Source organism: Zerene cesonia, chromosome 19, assembly GCF_012273895.1.
Source record: "Zerene cesonia ecotype Mississippi chromosome 19, Zerene_cesonia_1.1, whole genome shotgun sequence".
NCBI classification, from domain to species: Eukaryota; Metazoa; Arthropoda; class Insecta; order Lepidoptera; family Pieridae; genus Zerene; species Zerene cesonia.
In genome coordinates, this window is record NC_052120.1 from 7958635 (window position 1) to 7965871 (window position 7237).

The window sequence follows — 7237 nt, forward strand, 5'->3', positions numbered from 1 at the left end:
CGCGTAGTTATGTGGATGTGAATAATTGTTATATACTCTGACATTTTAATCATTTTCTTATAATTTTAATAATATATACGGCCTAATTTCGTAAGCTGTATGTAATAAAATCAAATATGTGATAACGTTATTCGTATCCTTTGTTATGAAGTACATATATATAAATTAAATTATTGAAATATAAATATGAATGCATACACCCTACACACCATATTACAAATACTCCTTAAACCGGTTCACAAATCCGATCTTATCACGAAATATTTTCAAATTTATATTACGAATGTGTGACGAAATTTTTATATTTCAATGTACATCATTATGTTATTGAAAAGGTCTAAAAGCTGTAAAGCTATTACGCTTAACGGGGCCGGCGTTAAGCTACCGTCTCCCGAGATTAAAAGAATTTTACGATTTCATGTCACTGAAAATGCTGTAAACGGCAGTCGTAAAACTCTTTTGCGTGTCATTTATTACAACATAAAATTCTTCAAAATAAATACAATTATTAAATGACTTACCAAGCTACAATATTTCTTTACGATGAATATAGATCGACAATGTTTCAGCAAGATGATAATAACATACTTTAGAAACTTCCAAGTCAAATTAATCACAAAGTTTTAAATATCACGCACTTAACACCAAATAAAACAAATCACTTCCACAAAAGAATTTGGAAACTTTTAATAAAAAAGCGCGAAGTCAATACATTTTTTTTCTGACAAGGCATTCAAATTTGGAACGCGAATCTAATTTGTTTTTAAAGCGCATGAACTCAAGGAAAACTTTTTTTATCAACAGCCAGTAACCATCGTTCGGAAAATTGTACCGATTAGGGATGCGCTACGAGCGTTCGTAGTGATGGAACAACCGTCACTGCGATTTGGGTAGAAAACGCGCCTGCGTAGCTTTGCACCAACATTCGTCTGCACTCATGATACATTTCTGCTTGAATTAATCCCTGTTCTCTTCTCAATTACACCTTTGAGTACAGTACTTATAAAACGGAAATTATAAAGTTCAATTTGGATTTTATAACTCCAATTCAACAAACTTTATACATACTAAGGCATGATATTCATAGTAAACTGCCTATGTATGCTCGGCATTAATATAATGTACTTTATGATTGTTTTTAAAGTTTAATGATACAATATATTTATTTAATGTACGTGATACCTACAGCTTTTATGATTTTGGAAAAGGAACTGTTATACTTCTTGTTTTACCGGCTTACATATTTGTTTATTTATTTATTGTACAAAAATAAAAAGTAAACCTCATACAAAGTCATTAATCACTAATATTTCACACAAATGGCGGCCTTATTGCTAAGCCATCTCTTTGCGAGGCAACCTGGTAGGAAAGTAAATGTTTAAACTTCTTTTAAAGGAATGGCGCAAAAAGTTAATATAAGGGAATATGGAAAAAAACTACATAAACATATAAAATACGTATTTTATACATAAATACTAAATATCAATAAATAAAAGAAAATATAATGGCCTATACAATGTATCTATACTACTGCATGGACAGGTAATGAATTTTAATAAAGACTTCAAAGAGCAAAGCGTTTTCGCACGTCTGATACTTTCGGCTAAAAAGTTGTAATGTTCAATAGCACGTACAGTAAATAAGGTGTTATAAATTTGTATTCTGTACTGTTTTTCTGTCCTGACGAGTACATATTAATAACAGATTGAAATAACCAATAGAGATGCTGTAAGTAGAGCTAAGGTATTAATACTGTTTTAGATAGGACGGTGTTTTAGGACTAAATAATATACAATACAGAATATGAAGCATATGGGTTTTTCGGCGAAACGAACAAGAAGCCAATTTCATGTATTTCCGATATAACAGCTTCACACGGTTGAACTATTTATTTATAAATGTTCAATCGGTTGTATTCAATCTTAATATTGTAGGGGTTAATTTCATTTTGTTTCCTACTATCGTGTCTTACTCCAGTTATAGTCCGCATGACAGTTGGTACTATTGTACTACAGACCACAAACAATTTTTTTCAATAACAAAACGGTCTATCGCACATTTTAAAAGTACTATTATCTTCTCATATCATCTCAATGCAGAAAATGGAGCAATCTATTATTTTCCTAAATGGACACTAGACCAACAATAAAGATTAATGCTATCGATAGAACCTTAAAATCATGGTCGAATGATCGGATCGAACGAGGCTTTACGCTCCGTTTGGTCTTTCTCGTTATTCTGAAATCTTTTTTTTCCTTTTCTATTATAAAGAATCGAAGCTCATCGGAGTTTATAGTGCTTGAGACCACGAAGATAATGACTTTCTATGTTTAAGCTTCAGTTTTCTGTTCCTGAACGATCTGTCTGATTAGTGAAATTGTTTTTTAAAAATGCATATACTTTAAATCGCACTAATATTATAAAAGTGAAAGTTTGTTTGTTTGAATGATTGTTCGTCAATCACACTGAAACTATTGTACGGGTTTTGACGAAATTTCGTAAACAGACAGGTTATGAGCTGACTTGGGTCATAGGATACTCTTAATCCCGATTAAATGCTCCTTTAGGATAAAACAGGATTCTTGATATGTAGTATTTAATAAATCTAGATAGAATTTAGATTTTCGAATTCAACTTTCACAGCCATGTATGGGATAATATCAAAAATATATAAAAAAGAAAGAGGTCTAAGCCGAAATGCGTGCCATACCTTTCGTTACAACCAAGTTACAACTGTTTACTTCTTATCAAATTCATTGACGCCCAGAAACGCCTCAAAAAAAAACAAATTATATAAGAATATAAAATTATTCACTGTTAATCAGCGCTTGAAAATATTCGCTTTGCATTTCAACATGCAGATTATCACGTCAAATTTAAATGGTAAATGTTCGTATTGGTTAACTATTTGAATACATTTCGGGTAATTAATTCTTGATTAATTACAAACGCACCGATCGTTCGAACGGAACAACCGCTTGTTGTTTATAATGTACCTCATCACTATTAGTGTCATATTAATTAATAGGTCAGATACTAATTGTTTCTTTTACATATGTTTCTTTGCACTAGCGGATGCATTTTTGTGTTATGTTTCTTGCTATATAGGATATCCTAAGTATTCAGGAATGTTAATAGTTACACCATAACACACTATGGAACAATCATTTTGTTACCTAAAAAATTATAAAAAAATACATAACATGATCAAATGTAAAATACAGTAAATTATAGTAGGAATTTTCACAATTTATATTTTAGGAATCATAGTGATAGTTTTTCTTTATTTATTTTGTGTCGAAAATTACTTTCTACAGATATGAACTGACAGGAATTCATGTTATAGTTATAACAAATAATTTTAATCTTATTAAGAAGAAAAAAATCGAAAATACGCTTTTTTATTAATAATATAGCTAGCGGTCCACACCAGCTTCGCCCGTGGTACATTTATAGACTAAAGCCTTCCTCAATAAATTGGCTATCTAAAACGGACCTAGTTCCTGAGATTAGCGCGTCCAAACAAACAAACAAACTCTTCAGCTTATTAGTATAGATATAGTGTTAGTAAGGATTTATAGTTACAGCGTACAGATAAATCCCATAGCGTATAAACCCTGCGTGTTAAGAAGGTAAAATATTGATAAAGAAAATAAACGAAGAAAAATACTGCATCACTGAATGTTTACCGATGTTCTCCCACGAGATCTCACAGTCAATAAAAGTTTTCGTTACGAATTCCCACTGCGTGAAAATGCTTCAAACTTCTGGATGTGGACGTTACGGCCCATTGTAGTGGCTCCAATATTGATTTTCAATTCAAGGATGCCTATTTTGAAGACTTATGTCATTTCACCGTGTGATGAATAAATTAAACGGTATTCACACGAAAGTGGCTACGGTGAACTAATTAAAATTTTGTCACGCATTAACAGAGAGTTATGTATTTAATAGTAGACGACATTATAGTTGCAATGCAGTTAATAATAATGTATTGAACTCTTATATCTACATGTTTAAAAGAAAGTGGTGTTGGTTACACTATTTATGTCTTAAGAACGGATTAACCGATATGGCTGAAAATTTGTGCACAGGTAGCTTAGAACCAGGAGACGGACATAGGAAGTTTTTATCACGGAAATCCCACGGGAATGAGAACTTGCGAGTTTATCCGAAAACCCCGGGTTTATCTTTCCTGCGACTACGTGGTCAAAGCCGCGGGCAGAAAACTAGTGTGTAATAAGTGATACAATTTTGATTTAACGTTAGAAACATAGGACGAAGCAATGATGTTCTAGAAAAGTTTTTTATTAAGATTTTTTATATCACAACGGGCTACTGTGCTGAAGGCTCGCCTGATGGCAAGCGTTTACCACCGCCCATAAATATTGGCAGAGGTAAGATCTCTCAGAGAACGGTGAGGAAAAGGAAACGGACCTCAAAGACAAAATATGTTTATCTCAAGATGTAGAGAATAGATAACCCATAAATAAAGATATGTATCTATAATCCTGCCCAATAGAATAATTTTGCCCTCATCCATATTTAAAATCTCATTGGATTAGGAATGGCATGTGTCAAATAGCATCCTTTAAGAGTGACCTCTATACAAAAATAACAGGTTAAACACACCTATGTGGCATTAATTCAAATCACACCTTTAAGTTAACTATTTTTTTTAATCATACATACTCTTTCAACATTTTTTTAAATCATAATTTTATAAAAATGTTGAATATCAATACTTTTGATAACTCTTGTTACCAAATAGCTAGAAAGCCATAAAAATGTGAATGTCTCTTAAGATATAACTAGCTGTGACCCGCGGTTGAAACCGCGTAAGTCCGTATCCCGTAGGAATATCGGTATAAAAAGTGCCTATGTGTTATTTCAGTTGTCCAGCTATCTATGAAGCAAAATAGTATTATTATTCACCAATAGATGTCAGGAAAATAAAACACGAATAAAACACGAATATGACATTTTCTAAAAAAAATTCCTAGCTAGATCGATTGATCGCCCCCGAAACCCCCTATATACTAAATTTCATGAAAATCGTTGGAGCCGATTCCGAGATTCCAATTATATATATATATATATACAAGAATTGCTCGTTTAAAGGTATAAGATTAGCTGTTAGCTATAGGGTCAAAACATGTCGAGTACAAGTCATAATCCCACAATGGAATGCTTCTGTCAGATTATTCTAGAAACATCATTGTTCATTTATGTGGCAAGGAAAGCGCCGCGATCATATAAAGAAAATATTATGCAAAGTATCAAAGTCTTGTTTGAGATATATTATGTCTCATAAAAGTCCACATACGCATACATAGCTCACAATAAACATTTTTATGACAAATATATCGTTTCGCGCCTATGTATCGTTATTTCGGTCGGTTACTGACAAAAATACGTGAAGCGTATCTCCTTATTGTATGGAAGTAAAGCGATATAAATTTCTATTGCGAAGTTGTGGTTTTATGCCACATCTTATGATATAGTTTATATGAAGCCCAATTACTATTACAACAAGTAGTAACTAGATAACAAAATTTAAAGGGAACTTAGCATTACATGATAAGCCACCGATAATTATAAACATTTTGTTATAAAACAAACAAACTAACAATAAAATATAAACAATAATTTATTTATCAAAAAAATATTATAACATATAGATTAAAAACCCTTGATCCCTCACTAGGATTCCCTGTGTCGTGGGAACAAGCTTCTTCCGGTGAGCTTAAAAAAAACACAACTTTAATAATTATAGAATACAAAATAAATAAATTCATGCTGCTATACTACTTACTACAATGTTGTACGTATTAGTGTGCATCTCTGTATGTGTATGCGTGTATTTGTGTGTTTGTATGTGTGTAAAAATAATGGTATGGGGAATCGAGCACGCTTCGGCGCGAAGTGTGCCCCAACAGAAGATCGGTGTAGGTGTACAACTACTATTTAAGTTTGGTCGGTGAGTTTTGAGGTTTCCTTACACTTCCCAGTTCTTTCTTTTAGTCCCTGCATCAATGCTTATCCATATCCATAAAGTTGGTTATCCATTTGCACATTTTTATATGGCAGTTCAAGAACCCAGTCTAGAATAAAACAGAAATAAAAAATAGCCGCTGCGGGATCGAAATTTATTTCGTCGTGATCCATAATATTTCTTCAATTGAAAAATTATTTTCGTACAAAAAAACGACGATAGCAAAAGGATTCCCTTAAACGAACGTTCGTATGTCCTTAAATAAGTATAAAGTGTTTATTTAGACAAACGTTATTTAAAATTAATAATCCTACTAATGTAATAAATTCTTCTCTTTCGCACAAAAACTACTGAACCGATTGCAATGAAATTTGGTACGTAAACAGCTGAACAACTGGAATAACATATAAGCAACTTTTTATTCCGATATTCCTACGGGATACGGACTTACGCGGGTGAAGCCGCGGGGCGCAGTTAGTAAATTATAAGCAACAGAACTAACTTCGGATTTCAACGTCATGTCGAAACCTAATTAATCTGAGGCGTCTGACTGTGACAGTTTAATTAATTGATGAATATATTAGATCCACACTCATCTCCTCCAAATAACATCAAGTTTTTACAAATTATGCATGCCAGAAGTGAATACGGACTTTTAGTAGAGTAGGAAAAATCTTTATATTTTTACAAAGCGAGTTTCCTTCCTCGTCTTTCGTCGCCGTTAATATCCATACTAATATTATAAATGCGAAAGTGTGCTAGTCTTTTTGATTGTTTGACTTTCTTTATGACGTATTGGAACCAATTTGTCGTATTATTTTTGTATCTGGAGCCATATATGATTTGGGTAGACTTTATAATGTTTTTTTTTGTTGTCTTGTACTTTGTCATTTGTAGTTTCTCAGTCACTTAAATTGATCTGAACATGGTTAATTTATTAATAGAGATTTAAGATAATATAATTAATTTAATAATAATTAATTTTTAAATAATAGAAAAAGAACAAGAAGAAGAAATAAAGTTTAAACGCAATGACATTGAAACAATCATACTCAATATCAAATATTTTTTTGCGAAGCAAAGGTCTAGCACAATCAGATCATCATGTATATTCACTTTGAATATTTCCAACGAATTCTAATACTACCTGTTAAAAAGATTGGAAACGATCTCAAAGACAGATCTACCGGTATCATGCATGTATCTAAATCCAATGTAATACACTCTAGTTTATTACGTGTA